Below are 12,417 nucleotides of genomic sequence, written 5' to 3'. Positions count from 1 at the left end.
GAGAGTTCGAGGCACTGGAGGCGGGGGAGAGGGTTCCGCTACATTAACCCTAACGCCACTGTCGGGAATCACAGATGACCACTGAGTCATCACACTTAGCAGCCTCTTTCTCACTCCAACAGTCATCGTAATTAAATGCTTTTGACTAAATTCCACTGATCAGTGTAAAATGCACACTACTGCAAACCTGAGCTCAGTCTTCCTGCCATTTCCAATGGAAAGCCAGTAGGAAATACAAAACATGAATCCAATATTCCACTAGATGACTACAAAATAAGGAAAATTATAAAAGAAATTCAAAGATGCCTTCGAATAGAAGGCAAGACTATTTTAGTAACAATAATATATATGAAAGAATGGCTTGCGGCAATGAGATGAACTGTGACGCTGTAATAATGAGCGCTTCATCACCACCTGTGAAAAAGTGCCTTATGGACAGCAGTCCCACTGAGTGGCACCACACTGCTCCCTATTCTGAGTTAATGGCCTGAAAACAAATGGCAGGTCTATGACACCTGAGCCTGGCCAAACCCCACTGGGTGCCTCCGCCCATACCCTCATTTCCACCAAAGCCCTGTCCTAATCAGCAAAGAGTAACAACCCTAATAAATGATTTGTATCCTTAATGAAATGTTTTGATCTATTGCATGACTGCGGATGTACTGACCTGTGTTGCTTAGTAAAGGATGGCAAACATTCTGTTTGAGAATTTGCATCAGGAAATTAAAATACCAACTCTAGTCATGTATCAAATAGATGCAAATCATCTCAAACACCCGACACCTCCCAGTATTGACCTTGCTCTACTACACTGTTTATTTCAGCTGCTCCTCCAGTTAGATGTTAGATATGATAAGCAGAGCTTCAGACAGAGCTTTAAGAGTACTTTGGTGTACTGTGTTTCAGACGAGCTGTGTCTGGGCTAGCCAGCCAGCCCAGTCATCGTGACAGCCCTGTGCAAACATTGGCGCCGTTTGGACAAACACCCCTCTGGTGAGGGGTGGCAGAGTGCACAGAACCTTGCAGTGAGTTACACACACAACACAAACTATTCTGCAAACATATGGTGACACGCAGAAACTCATAGACAAGCCTTTCTCCCACAAAAACACATTCTCCTCCTGTGCGGGTCCAAGTCCTCCTACACAAATGGGAAAGCTTCCCAGATGCAAGACACATAACCCATATCTAGACAAAGCTCAAGTATCTGTTTCTATCAAGCTGTGGAAGACCTGACATCAGCTGTACGCCAGTCGGCCAGCTCGTGTAATGTTAGCACCCAGCGCAAATTCAATTTTACATGCCAACGATTCCAAGCAATAGCCTCTTCTTGTGTCTTACAGAAAACAGACAAGAAGGTTCATTGTGGTGTCTGATACAAACCTTGTGGTGCTGATCTACAGCGGAGTCAATAGCTATACTGTCTGACACGACCAAGACTGCAGGGCTAATGAAGTGCCACACAACCCCCCCCCCCCCCCCCCCCCCCCCCATAGAATGAGGGCTGTTATTATGAAGCTAGCTCTTCTTTTTCTGGACTACCGCTCATACTAACTCCATTTCACCTGATCCACTTTGCTCACTAGGTCATCTGAGGTTCACTTAGGACCAAAGGGATTTTAAGCAGGTCTGTGTCTTGGATCATTTGAACATCCTTCTCAAAGTCACCCGTCATCAAAGAAAAAAGTATATATTGGCATCACATCCTCAGTACCCCGACTTCCTCATGTTAATGTGACATATGGAGCGTAAAGCCTCAGGAGGAAATGACCAGCTGAGTGACAGGACATGTCAGTATGTGGAGATAAGCAGCTGCTGTTTATAAGGCAAAGATGGCTGGCTTTATTGTGACCTTTAATGCATGAAGCAAGTTTCCAATTCACTTGGAGAGAGAAAATTAAAAAAGCAATTCGCCTAAGGATATTCGGCAGATATTTCTTCCATGCAGACTCTACATGAGTGTGCTTCTATCAGAATAAAGTGCCCCTGCAGCAATTTCTGCCTCAGACAAGTCCACTCTGCATGAAGATTTAATTTGGTTTGTTTTAAATACAGAAAACATCCTGTGAGTGCGCTAGAGCTGTACGGTATGCTGTACAGTTTCATGTGCTCTATTTAACGTGTATAATGAAAACATCTGCTCCAGATTTGAAAATCTGAGAGAGTGTGTACGCTGTCCAGTCAGGATAGTTTAAACACCTCTTTAATTACCACTGGATGTCAGAATTAACTCCATTAGTTTTGTGTGTACAAACACACACACACACGTGTATTTTGTTTTGTATAAAAGGTTCAAATGTTACGCAGAGCTCACAGCTTCAGGCAAATTTGGGGATCAGCGTAAATCAGGCACATCATACACTTTAAATACATAGAACAATATGAGTGACTATTCTGAAATCTGAAAGTTATTAGTAGGCTTCTGAATCCATGTTCTGGTATTGTCGCTGCTTCTTTCTTGCCCCCAGAGTTCAAATTCATGTTTCCAATTTCATGATCCCCTTAAATCATTTCATGTTATTTTCGTAAACCTTTAATTTTGAATGAGTCATTTATTTATGTCATGTAGCGTGATATCAGTAGAACGGGCTACTTCTAAACATCTGTGGGGCGAACAAGAGGTCTTTATTATTGGACAGTCAGAGGACTAGGGAGCACATTGTTTCCCCTTGCTCATTGTTTTGAAGGATTAACTCTAATGACCCTTTAAATGAGCCCTTACTGTACTCATCATGGTTAAGCTGGGGGAGGAATATTGAGGATGGATGGGAGGAACGTAACATGCCCAGGGGTTCAAAAGGACTGAAACAAAAAGGCCACTATGGAGTTCTCAGACACACAGCTGCCAGATACATAAAAGATGTGCAATTTTCAGATTAATGGCAATCAACACTTTTAGCACACCTCAACACCCTACTAATCTTTGCTTTCATGAGGGTAAAGCCCCCCACCCCCAGCTTGCAGAAAAAAGCTATTTCACTTACTTTCCTACAGCACATGCAGTATTCCTCAGTAATTTGGTATGGCTACACAGACAGCTGTGCTTTGTGCGCTGAGTAAAGCTGAACATAATAGAGTTGCTGCTTGTGTAGCCATGCAGGGCAGCAGTATTTGGCTGGTTGGCAGTTGTGCCCTCTTGTTAGGGCCTCAAACCACACACTCCGCTGCGCCCTGACCCTCCTCCGACCTGAGTGGTGTTATGGCTTTGATGGTGGCTTGTTTAACCTAACCTCAGCAACCTGAGGCTACCCACACACAGGGGTTAAGAGGTGAAAGTCTGAAGAGAGAGAGAGAAAAAAAAAGGAGGTATGAAGGCAACAAAAGTCTTGTAAAAAGTCTGGTTGTGATTGGCCTGCATTTTCATTTCATCAATGGCAAACAGGCTGCATCTGGCTTAGGCCGTGCTCATTCAGGAGTGGCAGCATACATTTATCAGCTGTGACTGAAAAGCAGCAGATTACCTGAGAGCACACATAAAAGACTTCTTATGTAAAAACACAGAATGACAGCCGAGTCCGCGCATCTCCTACAGCCACATGTTTGTCCACCAGCGTACATCTGCTCACAGAGCAGGATCTTGCCCAAGTTAACATAGAGAGAGTGTGGAGGTGAGGGGGTTCACATTCCCAAAACAAGATGCAAGTCAAACACAAACCAGATGCCATGCTCCTCTAAAGTAAATCAGTCATTCATAAAAGGCCTTGCTATTAAGGACAATGGCCATTTCAAAGCACCTCAAATCCCCCCTTATTCCTGTTCATTCTCTCTCTTGCTCTCTCGCTATTTGCCTAGTCCATCTCTATGGCAGCCAAGTCACAGAGGAACAATGGCAAAAAGAGAGGAATTATAGTCCAATAGCATAGTTTGAATTCTGTAGGCTGCTCTGTGACTATAGACTACGTGGCTTGCATTAGCAGTAAAAAAAAAAAAAAAAAAAGATAATTTACCATAATAGTCATTAGACTATGAGAAAACTGTGGAAAGCCATAAATAAACAGAGTAGGGATATAGAACATGCTAACCTGCAAGCAGATCTGAGTAACAATGCAGACTTAGATACAAGAGAATGTTTTTGAAATAGATATGATTGCTCCTTCTTACGGAGAGGGAAAAAAATGAATATGGCGCGGACTTAGATTAATATGGAGGTTTGTCCAGATATTTCTGTAATCTGAGGGAATTCAGCTGGTCTGCTGCCATGAGGACTGACGAGACTTTTATACTGAGGAGGGCCTGTGTCAGGTCCCGCTGTGCCCGGCAGGCCAAGGGGAGCACTTGTACCCACCAAGACCCACCCGTTAGCCACACTGAGCTGACTGAAGGGGAGTTCTGTCCCAGTACATTCACTTGGCTGTGGGTAGGCACTGGGAAAAGACTCAAACCTTGGTGTTTTCATACTCTTAACTCCACTGATTTGTTTGACCAAAATGCCCAAGTTGGTGTAAGATTTATGCAAAAATTCCAATAAGAAAACCCAAGTGCAAAGTAGTGAAGAGAGATCACTGTTCCAGCACGTTTATGTCTACAAAACCTTTTACCGTGACAGGCACAATCAGAAGCTTTGTTTTGTTCAATATTAAAACCTATAAAAGTTCACATGTTTAAGCTTCCCATTCACTGGTATGTGGTGTGTTTGGGGTACAATGCAGGCCACTTTAATGAAGAAGAAAATGGCCTCAATTCAGTGAAACGTGAACCTGGAGTTAGTGCATTCACGGATGTTAGTTAAACCCCACATGTTTCTCTCGGACCTGGCAAGAGACGCTTTGTAGTACCAGGGCTCCCATGCCACCCCATCAATATTATGGATGCATCTTAATGTATAATTAAATAAATCCTGGTTGAAAATACTTCAAAGTGGGAATGACTTGTGGGCCCACAAGCAGCCTATTAGAAACATGAGTGAGTTTTCAGTATATTTAAAAAAACAAACCAAAAAAAACAAAAAACAAAAAACACACACACACACACACACACACACACACACACACACACACACACACACACACACACACACATACATTTCAGAAACTGAGAAACCATTTGTATTTGTGTATGGCTGTGTGCATGTGTGCATGTGTGTTCCCAGTCAGAAGTATTTAAACATTCGTAGACAACCTTTGTTTAGTTCTTTGAGTCTAAAGCAAAACTCTATGCTGGTAGCCATGGAGAACTGGGTTAGTGTTTGGAACCATAGTTGTACCATTTTCAGTAACCTGATAGAAATCTAGAAATTTAAAGAGCCAAACACTTCCTCAAACAGACAAACATAAATCCTCCATCAAGAAAAGCATCTGTTTGCTCCCAAATTCTTTCTGCTGCACGGCAATGACCCCAAACATGCAGCCAGAGTCTCAAGAAACTATCTTAAGTGACATGAACAACAAGTAGTCCTCCCACAGATGGTATGGCCCTCATACAGCCCTGATCTCAACATCGATGAGTCAGCCTGTGATTAAATGAAAAGACAGAAAACACAGAGAGACAGGAGCCTTGCTTCGCAAGTGCGGTTCAATTATACAAATGGAAAAGCACCTTTACTGTTCAAGTGGGTGGAGAGGAAAAGGTAAAAGAAGGGGGAAGGCTGAAGAGGGAGAGAGTGAACGGAAGGGAAACCACTCCACTGATTTATAGTGTGATACAAAAACATGGAATCACAATCAGAGGATCAGCAACCACAGTTATACGAGCCTAAAGCAAGCATTTATTTTTTAAAACTGTTCTAAGCCATGAATGGAAACCATTAGCAACAGACGACCTCAGATGAATGAAATAAAACACATTTATATTCCTCCAGCCACTTTCTTGTCAAAATCCACGCTCCCATCAGAAACACTTTATCAGGGTGCAAGAGCTCCAGGGAAAGCCAGAGTGAGTGGGAGCAGAACTCACGGGTGGCTTTCTTGTCTCTTTGACGTGTCAAATATACCCCGGATAAATTATTTCTTTTACCACAAAAGAGAGCTACGGCAAATTGCTTCAATGGGTTTCCACTGAGGTAATTGTCAAGAATAAAGAGACTGACTTCTTTTCCATGAAATCAGCAACATGGTGGCAGAGGGAGAGAGAGAGAGAGACACACACACACACACACACACACACAGAGAGAGAGAGAGCCAATGCACCAAGCCTGATGGATGGTTTTTGTTCCCTTATGTGAAAAATGTGACTTTACCCCCCCCCCCCCCTTGCACAATGTGAAGATTGAGAAAGAAAAAAATTTCCTAGTTGCTGAATTTGAGCACAACTTGTAAATGATCTGCTCTAACAGTGCCTACTAGTTGCTAACAAAAACAAAAATATAAAGAAATAATTATTTAGGATATACTGATTCATCATAGTTTATTCCTTCTAGCTTCTAAACAGTACTTCTATGAAAAAAAAAATGAAAAAGGTGGTAGCAGTTGAGAAAGGAAACTCCTATTAAATGTAGTGCGGCTGCTGGCACGCAAAACTAAACACTCCTAAAATGTGGAGCATGTGTAGGCATATTTTTTTGGGAACCATAGACAAACAGACTATGGGAACCAGCCCGTGTGACCCTGAATGCCATAAACAAACTTCTCGATGACTCTGACACACCAACGTGATACTGCTCATAAAAACCGTGCTGGTATCATTGCACCTGTGCCAGTTCAGCACTCCGCCCCAACCGTGCCTTTGGATATATATGTGTACGCTCGGTATGTGGATATCATGTACTCTGTGAGTGCGTGTCATTCACTCAAACAGAGAGTGAATCACGCAGACTTGAATGCAGACAGACACGTAACCTGTAATTTGTACACAGGGGAGATCTCCTTTCCATTGCCTCTGGCTTAGTGTGTGGCTTTCCAATGCACGCAGCAATGTCACTTTGAATTTAATTAACTTTATCCCGCCTGGCAAAATTTCCAGATTTAATTCCTTTGTAAAATACATAATATGATTTTGATTAAAACATTAATTAGCTCACAAAGCATTAAACAGGAAGCTTACCCATCCAAATGCTTCCATTCCTTTACTTTTGAGCCAAACCTAAAAGAATGTAGTCACTACAACATCCAAACATGTTCAAGAGACAGCAGGCAAAAATCAGCTGAAGTTGCCACAGGCAATTCAAGAAAAGCAAAGATAATGTGAGTCATGCAATGTTAGACCTTGTCATTATAAAGAAAGTTGCTGTTCAAACCCTTTAAAGATGCAGCTATTCTCCATCCACATGGCCAAGTTGTGTTGATCAAATAAGGTCAAACAGGACTAGAGGCGACCAGCAGAACATGGCCAAGTCCTCACATATAAGGACTTGTGCATGTACATACACATAGACACACACACACACACACACACACACACACACACACACACACACACATAGGCAGAGGAGGGGAGTGCTGGCAGAAGCTGAATGTGTTTGCTCGCTCCAGGGGAGAAGGAAAGAAAGGGAGCAGAAGAGCTGAAACAAACGCATGCTGGCTTCTATTAGTCGAGCTGTAGAGCGCAATGGACGGGTGAGGAAACATATTCATTCCCTCTACCCCCCCCACTCCCCCTCTCCCCCAACATCCCTCCAACCCTCCCACCCCATTATCTCCATTCTGGAAAAGCGGTGGATGAAAGGGACAACCCCCCAGTGGCAGCACTTCTCCCTCCAAACTTTCAGCGACGCATTCTGATGGCTGCTTAATTGTATGTGATACAGGCAGGATCCTTTCTCTTTCAAATCTAAAACAGATTGCTTCTCCCTGGGGAGGAGGATTATTGGACAAGTGAAATGACAAAGCAGGGACTGTCCAGCCCTCTGGGCGGTGGAGGACAGAGGGGGTAAGCTCGTGCACAGTGTGTCTGTGTGTGTAAATAGCTTTTCTATGTTTGTCTTTTGTACATGCCGGTCTTGCAAGAAGATTATGTTTGTACCCATGTGTTTTAAGTGTGTGCACATTATCCAGCCTCCCTGGATCTTTCTTTCCACTTAAAACTCTCTCTTTTGTCCCCTCTTTATCACATGTTCACACCTCCCTTTCTCTGATCTTGGCCTCTCCTTTATCTTCTCACTCTTCCACTTCCCCTTCCGTGTCTCTCTTGACTTGGCTTTCTCTTTCTCTAAAGTCCATGCTGCATTTACGTGCAGCGACATTTGAACAAATGCTGCTCTAAACATTACAGAAAAAGCATTAAAATCCTCTCTCTCACTCTCTCACTGAGGATTTATTGTTAAAGTGCACTTTTAGCCACCATTAGCAAACCCACATTTACCCCTGTTGTGTAAATTCTTAGGCCACAATTGCACGGACCTAGTCTGGGGTCATTCCTGGCTTTTGTGCAGCTGAACCACCTACTGAACATTTTCTTCATAAAACACATCTTTCCTTTTCAACTAGTCATCAAGGCAGAGGCTCAAGACAAAGGGATATAGAGCCACACAAAACGCTAAAGTACTGAATGTGTGTCTGGATTGCTGCTCCTTTTAGGGTGTCCTAAGTACCACATCAAAGGGTTGGAGGATAAGGAATTCCCTCTAATAATGAGATGGATGTAATGTTTGCGTGTCCTGACCTTTCTCACTCATATAACAAGCTGAACAAACATGTGGTGCCCTATCGTGAGCTCCCAGATACTCCCAAAAAGACTTGATATATATGGCATATTTCTCTGGACATATGTTCTTCAATCAAAGACGCTGCATTTAACGTGCATTTTACGTGCAATTTGAAATGCCATAAAGATGTTTGATCAGTAAGGTCAACAGAGGAACTGAGAAAGTGGCTGACTCATCTAAAGATAGCCTTTCTAGATCCCACATAAATAAAAGCATGCCAAGTGCTCACTGTTCAAATACTGGTCATTTGCAGTGATAGGACTGTGCAATCTACTCGAGCGCTACTATGCAATCAGGCTAGTATGAGGAACACTATCATTAGGTTGAAGAGATAAACAAGTGCTGGAGCAGGGAGAGAGAGAGAGGGTGGTTTAGGAAACCTTTTCTCAACATGCTCACACACACAAGAGAACACACACAAGCTTTAGTTATACAGCGCTGCTCGCTGTACTTTCCAGAGAGAAAAAATGTGAAGAACTAGACTAGTGGCATTCCACTGGACTTCAAAAGCAAAGATGTCTCAATCTAATTAAAGTGGAATTTGATTACAAATAATCATCCAATTCTAGACCCAATGTCACTAATTCGAGGCCATTTCACAGAAATCCGGAGAAGCTATAATGACAGAATTCAGAAATGTGACTTCAGTCGCATAGTGTCGAGTTCATAAAGTGATGCAGCATGATGGCAGAGTTGGAGACAAGAAGAGAATGCAGTCATGTCACTGCTCAACTAAAAATGAAAAAGCTAAAAAGGAAAAAAAGCAAAACACTGAAGACTCGCCTAGAAGCATCTATCTTTCAGTCACACACACACACGCACACACACGCACACACAAAATAATGAACTGCAGAAGCTTGGATCTGTATTGCAACCATTACATTACATGTGCTGCTTTTCTCCAATGTGACTTACAATAAGCTGTGAAAGTTTAAAACTGTGTTTGTATCCCTTTTAAAACAGACACATGTATATGCACACTTGAGCCATTCCCACTTCCTGTAATAATCACGCTGCCGTGAATGTTTTAGACCCTCTTCATGAGATGATGAGATGGCGTGAGTGTCTGGGAAATCTCGGATTCGCGGCCGGCATTTAAAACACACGCACACTTTTGGGAGCGTTCGCTTACACTCAGTCACTCAGCATGCTCTCACTCAGTATCAGAAGAACAAATTGCTTCACTGAATACTTTCACACCCATAAAGAGGCAGACACACGCACACACATCCCCAAGCAGATCCGAATGATGGCAAAGCGGCTACTGGAACAACGTTTGTCTTGGCAAGCGCCTACCCCCCCAGAATGTAATTATTTGCAGCAGCTGCCCATGCTCTTGCTTGTAGTACAGCGAAGCTAGAAACTGTTTAAAGAATCTGTCTTCTTTTCTGAGCTGACAGGAGGCACTGTGCTTTAAAGCAGTGCTCTGAGCAGGTTAATCAGAAAATCGAATCTAAGTATTGCCGGGTGGAGGTTGGATTTGTGCATAGTGAAAGTTTTACATTAAAGTTCTCCGTCATTCTCCAGCCTCGCTGTTCAGTAATACACACAGACACTGCCAAGGTATTGAAATCCAAGCCAGCCATTCCACAAAAAGAACCAGATTTGTATGGGACCACAGGATGATTTTGCCATCTAGGTCAGAAGGATAAATTCTGTGGTTTTTGTGGTGCTGTAGGTGAGCACAGTGGTCCAGTACACATTAAAGAGCAGAGTCAAGTCACTTCACTTGGTCCTGAAAATGGATGGAACCACACACAGCAGAAGAAGACAAAATGTACTCTACATTTAGATTTTTTTTTTTTTTAGAGCACTCAGAAGCTGATCAATACTCAGTGAAGACTGCAGGCACGTCTCAATTAAGAAGACTGTCAACTCTGCATTCCAGTTCTCAGAAATCTTTCAGCTGCTTTCCTAAATAATCAGCTCACACAAACAACTCTACAGGTCTTAAAGCGATAGTCAACACTACCTATTGGTGGTTGTGTTAAATACTTCAAGTAACAAGCAGGAAGTGTAGCTACGGCTGGTTTACCAAGGTAAACACAAATTCACACAACAGCAGCTTTCACCCATACACCCTTCTCTTCTCTCAGCCCGGCTCCTGTCCATACAGCCTTTCACAGCTGCACAATCTCCATCTGCAAATGCCTCATACGCACATATAGTGCCTGGAGCAAGGTACAAATACTATACATCATATTCCCACTTCACTGGCAAGTTTCGCTCCTCACTTGACTTAAGTTAAATAGCTAGAGCGAGGTGCACATTCCCCAAGTCTGTCTCTCTGCTCAGCTTTGACAGTTTGTCCGGAAAGAACTCTTCAGCAGCTCATCCATTTAGCGTATACTGACACGATCTGCCAGAGGTGCACTCTGAATGAGATTTATGAAAAGAAAAGAAGAAAAAAAAACATATCTGGGCTGAAGTGAGGACACATTAAATACCACATTGATTTATGTGAATGTAGAAAAATGTGTCTGATTTTGCTATTATAGACGGAAAACTATTTAACTTAAATACAGGATTTCTGGATAATAAAAACATGATACAATCAACATAAAACTGAATAAAATATTATCTGTACTTTTCTCTAAATCACAACCTACTGACAGTCAAACACACAGCATACTTTTAAGTGAGTGAATTGTTTAAAATATAGTGTAGCTATCTTTCCTATATTCTGCATTCAGAAAATGAAACACAAGCTGATGAATGCTTATGGTTTGAGGGAAAAAATGACATTAATGGAATGTGCTGCCTTCTAATCCCTTGAGATGGAGGAATTTGCGACCGAGGGAATTCCTGTCATTCAGGGGGAAAACTATGAGATCCTGCACACACTGAGCTGCTGTACAGGCAGCACAGATTGGCTGCGGGTACAGCGCAGCTCACCACCAACACAAATCCAAACTTACTGAGTTATACCTGACTCCTGACTGTAAACTGAGTCAGAAATTTACTGCTAAATAAACAGTCTAGCATGCACACTGTGTAGAAGTGCTAGAAACTAGACAAAAAGAGTGAAAAAGTTGTACAGTACCTGGAAGACAGGAGAGCAGAGTGCTGGCTGACTGAGAGGCAAGGCTAGGATTCCTCCGTTTTATCCTCACGTTTCTTGACCAGAGCTGCCTTCGCTCAGAGGGGTTTGTATCTTGGTGCTGGGACTTGGTTTCAAGAGTAGGGGGGGACCACACAGCTCCTGGAAGACAACCTCACTTCTCTAATCCTCTCCCCAATGTGATGACACTCTCTAACCTCGACCATCTGTTGAAACACGTCCCAAAGCAGTCAGCACCACGCTGTGTCAAGAACCCCACTCCCCTGCCCAATCACAGCCCGGCTGCTGGGCAGCTCCTCGCTGCCAGGAGGCAGGGACAAGGACACAGCACAGCGCAGAGGGAGACACACACACACACACACACGCATACAGTCACACCACCGCCTCCACACATTCACATAGACACTCTACGAGATGAGAGCAAGAAAACCCCCAGTCATCGTAACCTGAGAGGCAGAGTAGGACGGGGAGAGTGAGTGGAGGAGGAGGAAGGGGAGGGGAGCAAGCAAGAGAGAGAGCAAGGGAGGGGGAGAGAGAGAGGCACATGCTTAAGCGCTAAAATAGAGAGGATAGAGAAATACCATTTGTATCTTTAATAATATTTTGCTGGTAATGTCACATAAATAACAAGTCTCTCACCAAACTCACACACAGAATTAAGGCTACTATACTTCACACTCACTCCTTGAGCTCTTCCCCACCATTCCTCCCCCTGAATCCACAGTCCATGTGGTCTGAAGAAATAAAACTTTTTTTTTTTTTAAAAAGGCAATAAAAT

At 43.0% G+C, this 12,417-nt stretch overlaps 1 protein-coding gene across 3 annotated transcripts in view; it reads right to left on the bottom strand.

Annotated features, from left to right (window-relative positions):
- The window catches only part of sulf1 (sulfatase 1), a 34,065-nt gene extending 22,035 nt beyond the window's left edge, over positions 1-12,030 (bottom strand). For 2 of the 3 annotated variants that reach the window (XM_030756198.1, XM_030756199.1), the window contains exon 1: positions 11,622-12,030. The gene's annotated coding sequence lies outside the window, so the exon portion shown is untranslated. The remainder of the gene's footprint in view (positions 1-11,621) is intronic. The other variant, XM_030756196.1, reaches the window with a different exon arrangement.
- Between the last annotated feature and the right edge of the window lie 387 nt (positions 12,031-12,417).

Source organism: Archocentrus centrarchus, chromosome 20 (genome assembly GCF_007364275.1).
Source record: "Archocentrus centrarchus isolate MPI-CPG fArcCen1 chromosome 20, fArcCen1, whole genome shotgun sequence".
Lineage (NCBI taxonomy): Eukaryota > Metazoa > Chordata > Actinopteri > Cichliformes > Cichlidae > Archocentrus > Archocentrus centrarchus.
Note: the sequence above shows the minus strand (reverse complement) of the source record. Positions and strands in the feature narration are given on the sequence as shown.